This window comes from Anthonomus grandis, chromosome 14 (genome assembly GCF_022605725.1).
Source record: "Anthonomus grandis grandis chromosome 14, icAntGran1.3, whole genome shotgun sequence".
Classification (NCBI taxonomy): domain Eukaryota; kingdom Metazoa; phylum Arthropoda; class Insecta; order Coleoptera; family Curculionidae; genus Anthonomus; species Anthonomus grandis.
The window spans coordinates 7,148,219-7,164,651 of NC_065559.1; the positions used below are offsets into that span (position 1 = coordinate 7,148,219).

The following is a 16,433-nucleotide window of genomic DNA, read 5'->3' on the forward strand; positions in this document are numbered from 1 at the left end:
AGTGAGGAACCCTATCATTGTCTTAGACTACAACGAGTACACTATCTATTCGAAAGAAGAAAATAGAACCAGATGGCGCTGCAGTTTTTATTTCAAGACCAAATGCAAGTCCAAGCTAGTCACTTTTGGGAAAATGGTGCAAGTTGTGAACCAGCATAACCATTTCGAGAAGACTGCGCGTGATTTGTCTAATTCTCTAATTCAGCATGTTAAGATTTTGAGATAATAATGAATAATGCAGTGTTAACCATTCAAGTGATGAATTTTATGATATCTGTGGTATTTATTATTTCTGAGGTTGTTTTATTTGTTAACCTTCTTTGTTTGTCTCTAGCTTTAGGTTTTTTGGCCTTTGATAATGCTTCTTTTTTGCGAGAGTAGAAATATGCAATAATACACATTAAGCTTAAAATTTTCTTATTAGTTTGAAGATAGATGTACAGTATTAGCTGATCATCTCTAATTAAAATCTTAAGTAAAATCAGTCGCATGTCTAGGTATCACTAGCAGTGAATCACTGCTGTACAATGTATAAAAGACGATGATCTCTAGGTAAGAAAGCATGAGGAAAAAGATCATCTGAATATATTAAGAGACGATGATCGAAAATTCAATCTGAATACATGTGTAACTTGAGGATATCACTAAATGTTTTATAGGAAACAAATATAAGTGATTGTTCTCATGTTCTCAAGTAGCCTTTAGGTTTCAAAATGAAAAAAAGTACAAGAAAAGGACCAAGAAAAATAAAAAGAGTAAAAATAATGAAATTCCCCGTATATTTACAATATAGCCAAACTTTTTTATACAATGGCCCTGCTGCTGTAATTTACTAGTCATGTTGAGGTATGAGGCTCTTTTTTTATCTCATATTATTATTTGTTATAAAAAGGAATTCTACTGAAAAATGAAACTTCCCTTCCTTTTAGTATGCATTGTGCCTACCATTTTATCCTACCATTCACCCTTAGTTCCGAGGTACAGTTCGTCTTCAAATGTTGAATGAGCTCTTCATTTTCTCAGCACTCTTAGATGCACTTTTTTACTTCTGTGCATAAGATAAACTTTCATTGTTACTTCCCATATATTCCCATCTACATTTATTTGGTTTCTTTCGGTCCTGAGTCTTTTATATGCCACTTGACTCAACCACTACATTTTATCCCTAGTTGCTTTCCCTTTCTCATTTTCCCCAGTGCTCTGCAATGTCTGCTTGTCGTCTCTAATGCCATTCATTAATATGTCTTCTCATATTCCTTCCTATTAGATTCTTCTACTTCACCGACTACCTGATTCCTTTTATTCAGTGAGTCTTTTTTTTTTAAATGAATAGCTTCCACTCCTCCTTCTTCATGACCAATTAAGACTCTGATTAAAACCCTCATGTTTACTTCATCTTACAGTTAGGTACTTTCAATTTTACTCTCTCAGTCTTGCTGTGTTCCTTCCATCCATACCAAATTTGTCGCTTCTATAAATGGTATACAGATTGATACGAAGACTAGAGACCTCACATCCTTAGTTTAACATGGGAACAAACCTTCACAATGAGAATCATGACTTGTAGACATTGGATGCCTCAGAGTGATACTATAGCCAGCATGATGAAGCTTATAAGTGCAGAAACTCGTTGCTGAAGAAGTCTTTTTACGGAAGATCCTTGATTTGAACTTTAGTCTTCAGATCCAAACATAAAGGCACAGAAGACAGATACAATTATTCCTACTAACTGTGCAATAAGCCTAGTAGTAGGAAATTTCCTAAAATTTAACAAACTACTAAGAGTAATCAATGAGCTGAGATACCGGTGGTAGAGAAAAGTAGTCTTCAATGTATGCAGGTATAGAAAGCAACTAAATTGATATTGAAACAGGAAGAAGAGTTGTTCCTAGTTTACTAGTTATATCAGAACTACACTTTGGACCAAAGAAAGAAGTCAGCAGTTAATAGCTCTTTCTAGTTGAGCTATAAATAGGGTATTGGCAAGAATTATGAATTAGAATTAGAGAATTAAATCCGGCAGATATTTTAAACAGTATCAATGAAATAAAGGATGTTTGAATAACTCTCGATGGTGGGAATATTGGGAGAATACTGTGAAGATAGACTGCAAGTCTCTTTTCTTCTTCTTATCACGCCTCTCTTCACGAAAGTTGGCGATTCATATGGTTAACACTGTTCCAGATGCAGTAGCTCTAAAAATCTCAATCAAAGTACACCCGAGCCATCTTCTAATGTCTTTCAACCACGTGTTCTGACATTTTCCAACACATCTTCTCTGAATATTTCCTTCACTTATCAGCCTCAGTAATTGGTAGTTTTCACCTCTCATGATATGGCCTATGTATCTTGTGTTTCACTCTTTTATGAAGTTTAATAACTCTTTTGCCTTTTTCATTCTTTTCAATGGCTCTTCATTTGTAACTTGGTGAATCTATGAGATACGAAGCATGCGGATATGTACATACATCTCAAAAGCTTTGATCCTTCTCTCACTTATTGGATCGAGAGTCCAGCCTTCAGAACCGTACAGTATTAAAGATATAGCACCTCACCATGAGCACCAAGCTTAAATCAAGACTGATGATGAATTGCTTTATTCTGACTTGCTTTATTCTAGAACGTATCTCCCGCTTAGGGTCGTACAGCGAGTTAATCTTTTAGCCGTCTTTAGCTGTGCCAATAACAATATAATAAAACCACATAACTAGAGCTTTGGCGGTAAGGCTGTCTGATGCCCCTGAATATCTATGTCAAAAAGATACCCACAATGACTTGCTTCCGCTCTGTTGGAATCAATATGAACTCAGAGGTTAGCCTACAAAGAGCTCCCTTGCTCAACTGGAGGCTAGAGTCAATTCTGCTTTCCCCAATCTTTCCATTGGTACCAATCATATGTCAAGTATTACTAACATATACTCAGTAGCTGTGGCGTATATTTTAGAGACCTCCAAATAAACATAACGATACTATGACATAATATGAAGTGTTTTAGATGGCATAACCTTGGCAGCAGAACAACTTATTAGCAGAAACATTACTGACAAAATATTGTATATCCATACAGATTAGGAGATACTGTTGTACCTTGGATCATTTTTGCGAAAAAAGCGAAAAAAGCGAAGACTACTCTAGTAGTCTTTCCACTCTTCACCTTTAACCCCTGTGCACAAAAAGTGCACCCATCTACCACAAGAGGTGTGCTTACACCACTCGTCTCCACTTTTGTCGCTAAACTTCGAGGAAAAGCAGTACAAGCAGAATTCTTTATCTGCTGTGTTCTTATTAGTGTTGATACAAGAGATTGGGTTTTTTTCTTTTTTGTCTTCTATTTTAGTATGTTTGTTCTAAATTTTTACCAACTTTTTTGACTTTTTCCTTTTTCAGTTTTTCTCTTTAATTGTGTGTTTTCTGGCGTCTAAGTAGCAATTCTGGTTCTTCCCGATTGTCTCGCTCCTTTCCTCTTATTCTTCTTGCGATCTTCAGCCTTAAAACGTTTTCTGGGGTAAGAAGTATCTTTGTCTTGTTTGTAACCAAGACAAAGATCATTAACAATTAATAATCCTGATTTTATAGTCAATCTTGGCGTATCAGGAACGACAGGTGAAAGCGGAGCTAAAGCACAGCAAGTTGAAGTTGAGGGCCCAGGATCTGAAGATACATCTGTAGCTGGATGTAAGGCTGAAGACCTAGATGGCACAGATAAGAATAACGAAGAGGATGATGCACCTACAGCTGAAAGAGCAGCACGAGGGCCAGTTCCAACTTTGTTAGTAGTATAAGTCTCTTCAGTGATTGCAGTCCTATCGGTCACGTAATCAGTAAAGATGTCTTCATTGAACGGGAATATTACTGATTTTCGAAAGCAGGACAAGATGTTACCCGGAGTAAAGGCACCAGAATATGTACTCAAGGCCCCTGCAATGTTTTATTTGGCAAAAGTATTTCCTTTATTGGGGAAAATCTAGGTTTTGGTTGTAATAGTTCTTCCAAGGTCCCTAGGCAGAGAGGTCTAAAGGCTGTAGCCAGTGTGAGGTACATGGAGAAAATGTACGGTTACAAGTACTTGCATCTTTGTTAAATCATACTGCGTTTTGGCTATAGTTTGAATGTAAGTAACGAGGCCTAATTCCTCTTCATCTGTAATCACAGCATAATTGGCTGGAATAGTGGTCTTCAGTGTTTTCTGTATTTCGAAATTTCGGTAGTGGCCTACTAAGCGTTCACCTGCCAATCATTCGAACTCACAGCCTCGTGAGCAAATTTTCGTTCACTGGCTTCCTTTTACCGCTCTCCTTACTTCTAGACATGTTCCAAAAGTAACGTCAGTACCTAAAACAAAATAATACTATATTAGGCAAGTAGTGCGAGAAATGCATGATGGCCGCACTGTGCACGATTTGGCTTTACCATATGTTACAACGTCTTGTACCAAGATCCACCGGCCCAAGGTACATGATGATGATTAGACTCTCATGGCTGCTCATATAATACTGTCTATACAAATTTACAAACAACAGCAAGCATTTTACTCACCAAAACGTCGTCTATCCAGGTGTTCAATCTAAAATATCTTTAGCTTCCGCCTTGAGACTTTCTTTCACCAAAACTGTAACATTTGGACTACTATAACTCAACTGAGCAGTTGTTTAGATCAAGGTTGTGAACTGGGTTCATCATCGCCTTGCTAGGAAGCAGCACTATCTAGCGACCCGAAGTGGTCCAGGGTACACTATGGTCTAAGTGCAACAGTTTACCCTACAAATAGGCAGTTCTTGTGCTGCTTAGACCAGGCTTCAGGTTAGTGTAGCAATGCTACCGCATCCTTGTAGAGGCTTCCTCCAAAAACATGGCTGGAGTTAGCTGGATTAAAGGACACAACCACAGCAAGCCTATGCAAACTGCTCTAAACATCGTGAAAAGCTGGGCAGAGAGGGAAGGTCTCAAGATCAGTCCCCTTAAATCCGCAATTGTACCATTTACCAAACGACGAAAAATTGAGGACATGGAACCACTATTCTTGCATGATAAATAAATTACTATCTTTAGAGAGATAAAATACTTGGGGCTTATCTTGGACTCCAACTTAAGCTGGAATCAGCATCTTGACAAAGTAACCAAACGATCGGAATCGATTTTATTGACGACCAACGCATGCCTGGGCAAACTTGGGGACTGCAGCCCAAAATGACCCACTGAATCTATACCAGAGTAGTGGTGCCCAATATAACTTTACTGCTTTAACGTGGTGGCCAAAAACCTTGCAAGTAAGAGCAAGGCTTAAGTTAAGCAAAATACAAAGGCATAACAGGAGCCATGAAATCAACATCAACCGCATACATGGAAGTTCTTCTTAACCTCCCACCATTACATCTGGTGATTCAAGGAGAAGCAAAGCTGGATTGGAGTAAATGGGACATAGCAGTCAAGCTAATTACACAGGACATCAAGAATGTGTGAGACAAACAAATCAGAAATGGTTTCGGATCACATAATTCCAAAGTATTGCTTCCGCACACCTGTCAAAGTTGAATATCCAACAAGAAAAGAATGGAATGACAGCAATCGCAGACCAGACGGAGATCTTATTGGGTATACAGATGGATCCAGGCCGACAAGGGAACGGGAGCTGGAATTTTTTGAGAAGCATGAAACGTCTCATCCGCTTGGAAGACATGCCACAGTTTTTCAGACAGAAATATTTGCGACACTAGAGTGTGGTAGGAAAAACATTAGGAGAGCGTACACTAATAAGCAGATCCTGATAATAACAGATAGCCAAGCTGCCCTAAGGGCCCTAGAGCTGAAAACCTTAGGAGACTGCAACTCAGTTAGGCGTATTAGGTTCTGAGTCAAACAGGTATTCCAGGAAATCAAAAAGTCGATGAACTAGTAAGGAAAGGTTCTACGGCTTCTTACTTCGGACCGAAACTTGCACTGGGAGTGCCAAGAAGGACCATTTGAAGTGAGATCAGGGACTGGGTGAAAAAATAATATCAAGCTCACTGGACCGAAATGAGACAGCTGAAGAGAGAAAACAAACTTAGAACACCGATAGGTAATAGAACGGCACATGGTCGTTAAAGGACACCTGAACAGAATTGGAATGAATAATGGAGATCTGAATTGTCGATTGTGCGAGAAGGAACCAGAAATAGTCCGACATGTCATTTGCAACTGCGAGGCCTTGTGCCGCAAAAAGAAATAAATATTTGGGAAAGACACACTGGACCCAGAGGTACCACAGCAGCAAATGACCTGTACTAGCTGGTACAGAGCAGCGAGGTGCTAGGCTGGGTAGTATAGATGTAATATCCTGATGGACGAACCTCAAACGAGAAAAAAAAGCGTGATTGAGCTGCCGGTTCTCTAGTTAAGAGGACCTTCCCTCTTCACTGACCACTATGGTTGGAACTTTCGTAGCTCTGACTACTCATAGTGTATCATTATCTCTTCTCATTCATTCATTAGTGAGATCAGAAGATCGACGACGTCCTCGCTCTCGCTGATTCGTTGAAATAGATGTTGAGATAAGTGCAGTGATGTTTGCACCATCCTTTGCATGTCACAAATACAGAACCTGATCTAAATTAATATAATTATCTAAATTAATAAACACAATTTGAATGACGCATATGCCTATTATGGACATTATTCGAATTCTCTAGATTAGGTCGACTACTCCTGCAGATTCCCTTATGAAGTTGACGTTGTCTAAATTGCTGTTTCAAGAAATTGTTATGCAATTGAAAAGTATTTAAAGACCATTGTTCCGGAACATTCGCCAATTTCCTCGTGCATCCTAAGATGTCGCGAGGTGCGCTCGCTCCTTCCTTGTTGCACCTTTGGGTCCAGGCAAGATTAATTAAAATATTAAAAAGTGACGAAACATGTTAAGAGAAATCTCTGCAGTTACAACCAGAATGGATTGCAGCATGTAGTAAGCTAAGAGGCGTTTTAGTAAATAGAACACAATTTGGACTAATTTGATCATAATCGCGTAATCCTATTTTAAATTAAGGAGATCAAACGAATAGTTAATGTAATCCTTTAAAAGATGAAACTATTTTAATATGACCGCAGATGGCTGGGTTTTTAAACAAATTAAGCTGAAGGGCTTCAAACAAATCTGTCATTTTTAATTAAAGCGTCCTTTGATTGTAAATCATTGAACTACTTTGCAACTTAATAAGAATCTAAATCAGAATATTTATTATTAATATAATAGCTAATAAACCACGTAAATCTAGTTATTAAGTAGCTTATTCAACTTATTATCCCTGTTATTTTATTGGTCAAATTTTAGATAAAATCTTCGTGATACGCGGTCTGCGAAATCCAATAATCATTCTGGACTACCACGAGTACAGTGTCTACTTAAAGGAGGAAAAAAAGACCAGATGGCGCTGCAGCTTTTATTTTAAGACCAGATGCAAGTCGAAGCTGGTAACTTTTGGCAAAATTGTTCAAGTTTTGAATCAGCACAACCATTTTGAGCAGACTATGCGTAATCTGTCCAACTGTTCGATCCAGCATGTCAAGATTTTAAGAAAATGAACTGTGTAATGTAATCATTGATCTCTGAGCTTCACTTAGAGAAATGAAGTTTTGATTTTGTGTAAATTTCAAATGTAACAATATACTTTATACCAGTATAATACTCGTTTAATAAAATCAGTTACTTCCAAACTTCAATTATTTCCCTATGACCTATTTAAAATAATTCTTAGATAATTCTAGAAAAGACTATTTACATACTTCCCGGAAGAAAGTATCCAAGAATAAGATTGGACGATTACGAGTATACCATGCACAAAAAAACTCCCTCAAGGACCAGATGGAGATGCACTCTGGAAAATAAGGCCAGATGCTCAGGCGTTCTGTACTCTGCGAGGAATTGTTTGGAAGTGAGGAGGGGTCATACTCATCCTCCCGTCATTCCTTGTACAGAGCCCATCAATAATATCTCTAGCAAACAAGTCATGGTGTATTATAACTATTGTTAAAATTGAATATAATGTTGATGTTTGGAAGAAACGTTGCAATCAGATTTATGCGTTCATCAAAAGTAAGGGGTACGGAACCTTTATGAAAGAGTACATCCAATTTGTTTTTATAGCCGATACATTATATATTTCATTATTTATTATTGAAAAGTACGTTGATATTTAAGCCTGTCAATAACTGCGCCATCAAGTTACCAAACATAAAAATCACCGCTGTAATAAGTAATCCTTGGAATTAGTTTGAAGATTTTGTGTGGTTGCTTAGTAATTACAATGCTCAAAGCTTAATGTAAACTTCTAGAATATATCTTCTTCTTCATCAGCTTTCTCCAACCCGCTTCTGGATATATGCTTCCCCGTGAGTTTTCTATTCGTGTCGGTTTTAGGCAATGCTAAGCTTTACCGACTATCGTTCTAATGTCATTCTTCCATCTTATCTGTGGTCTTTCTCTTTTTCTCTTTATTTCTCTAGGCCGTCACTGTAACACTCTCTTTATCCATCTCTCCTTGGCAATTCTTTTGATTATATCAACGACTCTAGAGATTAGTCCCTCCTATCCTCCTTATGTCTTGATTTCTTATCCTATCTCTTAAAGAGATTCTCATCATTACTTACTCCATTGTTCTCTAAACCGACTAGCGCAGTATTGGCTATCATATGTTTGCACAAGTAAAACGCAAAAAAAACTTATTGGGATATCTAGATTTTTAAAAATGTGTTTCAGTTTACAGAAAGCAGCTTAAGGGAGATGCATGCCTCTTGGGTGTTTCAGGCTTCTGGTTCTCCTTCCATAGCCTAACAACCTATCCGAGGTAAATATATTCGGTGACATGATTAATAATATAATTACCTAAAACAATCTGAATAAAAAAAATAATGTTCTTATTAAATCGCATGCTTCGTGAAAGTCCACAAATGCCAGACATATGGGGATATTGTATCAGGTAGTTTTTTCTATTAGGATACGTTATATCTATAAATGATCGATTGTGCGGAATCCATTTTGACTGTTCTACTGGCTGGTAAAAGTCTGGTTTTCTCGAGAGACGCATTCAGGAGTCTGGTATTTTGCTCTTTTATATATTACCGAATATTAATTACCTCTAATACTTCCTTTACACCCCTGGCTATTTTTTATTCTTTTGTCTGCAAGACCAAGCGAGAGTGTTCCTATAGTTGCCTTCCCCAAAATTATACTTTGCGGCTTATTTGTCAAATTTTCCGCCAGCAAAATATCTTATAATAAAGGAAACCATAAAATAAATTATCGTTGACGGCAACTATATGTGCGATCGTCTTGTCTCCATCTTCCTCGCCTTGCCTCGGCATGTCTACTTAAGGAGGCGCGAGGCACGAGGATGTGAGGCACGAGCATAGCGTTTAGACTTTCTTCTCTATCATCTTCTGTCGTATTTGACGTCATTCTGTTTTCTGTTGTTCGTTATTTAAAAGGTATCGCAAACATTTAAAGAAAAAAAATAATAACGAGGTTTCAATAGGAGTCAATAGGTTCAATGAGTGGCAAACGACTGCACCAAGCTACTCTTTTTTATTTAGCACTCCTTCTACCGTACACCCTGTTTATACATTATCATTTATTTTGTTTTTGAGCAAGCAACAACATAGATGCAACATATAAATAATTTATGTGGTACTTAAAAATTACTTGGCCTGTCTCGTAATTACAGGTGCAATGAGAACCACCCCAAATGCTGCGCTCAGCAACATTCTCCTAGGTTTGCCGAAATTCCCACTGTAAATTCAGAGGCGCTTGCATCCTATGTATCAAGCATAGCATAATTAATAATAGCCACGTGGCATAATTTACCCTGATAGTAGGGCATACATCCATTATCAAATTCATGTAGAAGAAAATGCCAATTCTGCAGCCTGTCAATACAAAGCCAGAGTACATTGTTGGGCAAGCAGGTTCCTTATTGTTGACATAGCAAGCAGAGGTGAATGGCATAAGAAAGACTAAAAAGAAAACATAAAGACTCGATCTCGAAAGGATTTGCACATATGGTATACAGACGGTTCAAGAATGACCCACACAGGGCTGCCTGAAGCTGGATCTTTTGCTTAGAAAATATTCGCTTTCAAGCGAAAGTGGTCGCCATTCTGGAGGTTGCCATAAGCGAAGAAGTGAAAGAGGGAAAACTGAAATAATCATTTACCCCCGACTGTCAGGCTGTCTTAAAGGTCATCCAAATACCCAGGACCAGTTTCAAACTGGTTCAAGATGCAAGGATGCCATGAACACGTTGAATAGTAGACAGATTGAGTGTGTTCGGTTCTGGAACACAGCGGAGTGGAGTGTAATGAGCATATGGACTAGTTCGTCAGACTTAAATTATCTCTCCCACCATTCAGCCCCGTGCCTTACTTTGGACTAAGTATGAGACTCATTTCCCGTATCCTAGACAACAGGACATAGGAAAAAACTAGAGAAAATTGAAGTAGGAACGGCGGTTGCTGACAGGCCAAAGAACTGGTATAAAATTCAACTAAAGCTAGGATAGCATGGCTACTGTCTGGTATTAGAGAGATTATTGCGTTCTGACTGGAGTTCTCAGAGGTCACTGTAGACTCAACCGATATTTGCATATCTTAAGCGTGGTGCCCGGTTCGCTGTGCCCTAGTTGTGGCGTAGCGGAGGTAAACTGCCTATCGTATTATAGAAGAATACGGAAGATCAATTGAGAGAGATACCATTGATTCTTCCTTCTGATTACGAGAGGAACTAAAGGACTGGAAAGGCTTGCTCTCCTTCTGGACTTTTACGCTTATCCGCCGGACACTCTCCTCCCACCATTACTACTTACTGTGTTTTATTTTTACGTAATTTTGTCATTCAGTATCTTCCTTTTTTATTCTTGTTATCCACTTTAACTCTTAGTTGAAAATAGTTTAAACAATAATAATTATAATACCCCACGCAGTCATAGTAAACACTCAAGCAACTTCTACTTCGTCCATCTTGAATTCCCACTGAAGTGCCGAGTGTTGATGTCTGTTCCGGCCACCCAGAGAGGTATTTTGACCCGAAAATCGAGATATTGCAAAATATCTCGACAATGTTGTAGGTGACAAAAAAAAACCTAGATAAAAATATCTGAAAGTTTGTAAATAGCAAAAATAGTAAAGGCAATATACCTTTTGCTCGATGTAGGTATATGTATATGTATATTTTTGGTATATGTAGGTCTTCTAGAATTAAAATTTCTGATTTTATTGTATGGGAATTGTCTGTTGCAAAATATCTAATGCTGACATCAGTCTGATCAATTTATGATCAAATTCCTTCAGATATTTTTAAATCCCTAGCACGCAGTAGTCTCAGTCAGTTTTATTGGTTTTAAGCGTCTTACAGATGTTCTGGAACAAGCTAGATTTAGCATTTTGTTCTTGGTGAATATAGCTCAAAAACTACACCAAAAAGGCTGATCCATTTTTTTATTTAGGTGTCGGTGATAGTAGAGGCTTCCTGTTTTGTTAGATGGTACACCTGAAGTAAGTCATCACGACCACGGTGTAGTTATTCCCTGCTGATTCGGGAAACGGACCATCAAGTTCAATAGCAATCTTTTCAAAGAAATGTTTCACATTGTACTGACGCATCAAAGCCTTCTGCTTTCTCTGCGACCCATTACTTGCTACAGATACAACGCATTTCCTGCACCAGTCTCCTACGTAGTCCTCGCTATTGACCCAGTAAAATCTTTCCCTCACTTTTTCAGAGTGTTTGCTACTCCAAAATGTCCTCCTAACATAACGGCATGGATTTTATTTAGCAAGTATGAAATCCGACATTTAGGCACAACGATTTGCCTTCTTTCCTCTTTGCCGTCATGGCCAACTATTTTCCACTGCAAGAGTCCATCTTCCAAAATTAGCCAGTTTCATTGTACCCAATATGACTTGACATTGGGAGAACACTTGGCAACTTCTTTCCAACTTGGCTTCTTCTCTTCCTTTATCCAGGTGAGGACTATATGGATGTTGAGATCTTCTTCTTGGTCTCTTATAAGATCTCCGTTTTGATAAGTATCATCGACGAGGGTGGCTCATAACATCTGATCATCTCTGGACAGGGTCTTCTTGATAGGGCATCTGTATTTTCAATGCTTCTCCCTGCTGGTGTTCAGTGTCAAAGTCCTGTAGCCTCTCTATCCATCTTGCCTAAAACTGAAGAAGCCATTTTAAAGCTACATGGTCAGTTCGCAGCAGGAACTTTCTCCCATAAAGGTATTCATCTGCACAACAGCTAGCAACTCTCGACGAGTGACACAATAGTTACCCTCTGGCTTGGACAGCGTTTTAATAAAATAGGCAATGACTTTTTTTTAGCTATCGTGGACAGTGTCCAGTAAACATTTTCCTTAAGGTAGAGGATACTTAGGATATGTGTCTCTTTAAGGTGATCGAAAGCTTTCTCACAATCTTGAGACCATTGGATTTTTCGTTCTACTTTGGTCAATGGTCTTGCAATGTTAAAAAATCCCTTCACATAGCGTCGAGAATAAGTGTATAATTCCAAGAAGCTGCGTATCTCAGGCTTGTGGGAACCGGCCAATCGTTGACAGTCTGGACCTTTGCCTTTTCAACAGCATATGCTTGACTGGAACCGACGTGACTCAGTTACTGCACTGCTCTTTGCACTATGATATATATTTGAGCTCAACTTTAATCCAGAACCTTAGCCTCAAGAACACTTCTAGATTTTTCATGGGCTCCTCAAATGATTTTCCTACCATAATAATGTCATCGAGGTAAACCGGGTAAGTCTTTCACATAGCCGAATTACACAGTCCAATTAGCATCACTTTAGCCTTAGCCTGGTGCCTGAGGACTATACTAGTTTCCCAGTTGATTTTCACGGCCGCAACTCGTCGAAGTATTACTGAAACGGCAGAGCAGTATCCTAATTTCATTGCCTTCTTTAATAATACCGGATAATTATTGATATTCATTACACTAACATGCAAACTCCTTCCCGCATTTACAAGGTTTTGCCGACTACTATTCGTCGACCAACTATGAACTATTTCAATATCGGTGGACTTGCTATAAACGCATCAAAGTTTCCTCCGAAAGTAGGACTCGAATACTGTAATCCTTTTCACAATGTAAAACAACTTTAGAACTCTCTGCTCAAAGCTTAATTCAAAACCCTTGGTATCCATTTCCATGATCACCTCATCCTCAATCTGTGCCACTATCATATGATGATCAAATGTGGCTTTTTCCTATGGGGAACGTGACATTTGTTTTATCATGGACTTTTGGTCGATCTCTCGTCGCTGCTGGTAGACGCTATTTTGATTGCCGATCCTTGGCTGCAGATTTTACTAATGTCGAGTCATATGTCTTTGTCGCACCTATATCCAGCAGCACAGTGCGGAAGGAGACCTGGGCAATATTTACTTAGGCTTACTGAATACATTTCGATTACCTTGTTTAGTTGTTCGGGCGCGTTCTGGACAGTGTCTTCTTATGTGATACTGCTTTGTCACATTTCAAACACTCCTACTTCAGGTCCTGGTGGCGACAGCCTCCAATATTTTCCCTCATGATCCGCTTAACCGATTCCTCGAAGTCGTCCTCTCTTGGAATCATTTTCCAAACACGAGAAGGCAGCTTCGAATTGAAAAGCTCATATTAGTGCATCTACTAGCTTAAGTGGATGTGCTGGTATCAAGGCTTGCCTCACTACACTATCGCAGAGTCCATTCAGGAATTTTTGTACTGCCAAACGTTCCATGATGCTTTTCGCATCAATATTCGGAACTGAACTTAAACTGAACCGTCAACTGCCTCCCAGCGGCGACGCGGCTTCTTATATACTCGGCTGACTATAGTTCGGGAAGATTCGCTGACCTTCCATGCGTCTCCAGAAAGGTAGTGCGGTGTGCTCGCTTGTATCATTTTAGAATAATGACGATGGCGGCTTTGCCAATATCGTTAGAAGGAGATTGATTATTTTAGCAGAGGGGCATGCGTAGGAGTAGAAGATCAGCTCGAAGTAGTTATCGAAAAACTAATGATTTCCACAGATTTCGGGCTGGTATTTATACTAGAAAATTCTATCTTTGCCCATCTATTGCCTGCGTTTGTCCTGATACTTAGAGCCACCGGAGTCCCCCTGCAATGCTGGAGAATTGCTCAGAGCCTATTAACTTGTGACTTCATTTCCATTGTGATCTTCATGACCTAGAAATAGTTAATTGGACATGGTCATATACTTACATCAGACCTGTTACTCGATTTAAAAACTAGGAAGAGTGTAGATTTTTTGCAACAAGTAAGAAATAAGCTGTCATTAAATGATCCCTTGCATTGAATACTGCAATTAAAGAGAAAGGACTCTTTCATATATGGGTTGCTGTAGATACATATTCTCTATAGACCTACTGCCTTTGCTATAGCTTCTTATTACTGAAAACAGTAATTCCATGTATCTAGAAAATTCCAGGAAAATCTATAAACCTCTTTTTGCTTCATAGAAACTGACTACAACTACCAAACCCTTTTCTTTCTAACGACTGAACTGAAAAAACACGCACCTGCCAGAAATAAGTACCTCGAAGGTGTCTATTGAAGCAGTTATATTAATGTCATTGGCTGATGTTAATAAGGCTTAAGAAGGTTCTTTCTCAATAGTACCATTAGTTGGCTTTTCTAATCTTCTTGTATCAATTAAAGATTAATAGTTCAACTGTTCAAAATTCGTAACATTCTTTCCTCGTCCCTTCAATTGTTACGACAAGCTCAAATGCCTGGAAGATATAAGAAATCCCTGGCAAGTTAGTATTTTTTTTGACTGCGTATATGTTAAAGGAATTGGCTTAAATTGAAATAAGTATAAGCAGCCTAAATAAATAAAGACTGGAATAAATGTAAAATTACTTCCAGGCAGTTAAAAAATACACTCCCTTGAAAAATGCTTTCAAGGGTTCAAAAAATTGAATTCTTTATCTTTAATTGATGAAAGTTCTGTTCACAACACATTCATAGGGTTCAACTTTTTTGGGTCCAGTACTTTTACTTACATTGAAATTTCTTAGGTGTTGGTGAATCTCTTCCTCTAAATAATGAGTAAAGAGGCTGCTAGTATAGGGTATGTTGAACGAGTAATATGCTTGAAAATTTGTTGCAGAAGCATTAACAATGGAGTAAGAATCACACAATTAAATGTCAAAGTGCAATCTTTGGCAGATAGACCATCGTTCTTATTAAGAGAGTTTAGGAATATCGAAAATTGTTTGATACTAGTTGAAATTGTGTGTTCTATGTTTAAGAAAAATTCATCACATAAGATTGGTCCATATGATATTTGGATGCTTTCTGCAGATTTGAGTAAATCAGATGATCAATAGTTAAACCAGATAGGCTACATTTTTCTGTGTTAAAAGTTTTCGTGTCGAAGGTTGTACCAGTTTATTTATTTGGCATGTTTACATACTGTTCTATTACTTTAGTCAGTATGTCATAGAAGGTCTGTACTGGTAAGTTCCAAGACTGCTCACTGTTGTTTAGAACTGACCTTGTGCTTATATAATAAGACTTTAAGACCTCATAGTTGGCCTGGTGATATTTGTAGACTAGTGTTTGATTACTATTTTTTATAGCTTGTTGTTAAACAAAAGTTGTTAAAAAATCTCAGTTATTGTTAACTCAGAACTAGGTTTATTGGAGTAATAAATGACTTTACAGCATAAGATTAGATTAGCTCTTTAGAGAGTTTTTTGTGAGAATATTTGTATTACTAAATAACAGTTTTGTATTCAAGGAAAAGGTGCAAAAAATTAATTCGGTGTAGGGATTTACTGAGAAAAACTTACTGGGAAAGCAATATTTTTAGTAATGGGTGTTTTTTGAGTATTTGTAAAGAAGCATTCTTGACGGTTCACGTTTTGAATAAGTTTTTACATTAAAACAGGTATTATTAGTAAAAGGTGCTTGGTGCTCAATTAAGTTATGCCTTTATCACTTATTTTTATGATCTGTGTTTCATCTTCAACTGTTTGTAAAATATTGAAAAGAGTAAAAACTATAAGTTATAGCTTTGTATATATATGTACAATTTTGAAAAAAGAAACAATCGAAGAACATCAAGTATCCAGCCTTCAAGTTTGAAAAATTAAAACAAAATTCCATGAAATATGATAATTTTATATTTGGAAAGTAGACAGAAAAAACTGTCCACTAGTACAGTGTTACTAATTTGGAGTTTACCTTATGGGAGCTGATGGCCGCCTAGCTGTCCGAGGATATGTGTGTTTCTTTTTGGGATATATATGACACAGCATTAAATTGCATCAAATAATACCTTGAATATTAAGTCATAATTTTCTTAATGAAGAAAACAGATTTTATGCTTAATCTGAATCGCAAAAACCTTTAATTTCGCTGATTTTATGAAT

General features: G+C 37.8%; 1 protein-coding gene across 1 annotated transcript in view; it reads left to right on the forward strand.

Annotated features, from left to right (window-relative positions):
* LOC126744810 (glutamate receptor ionotropic, kainate 2-like) overlaps positions 1–16,433 on the forward strand; it is a 504,704-nt gene that overhangs the window by 292,597 nt on the left and 195,674 nt on the right. The window lies entirely within an intron of this gene.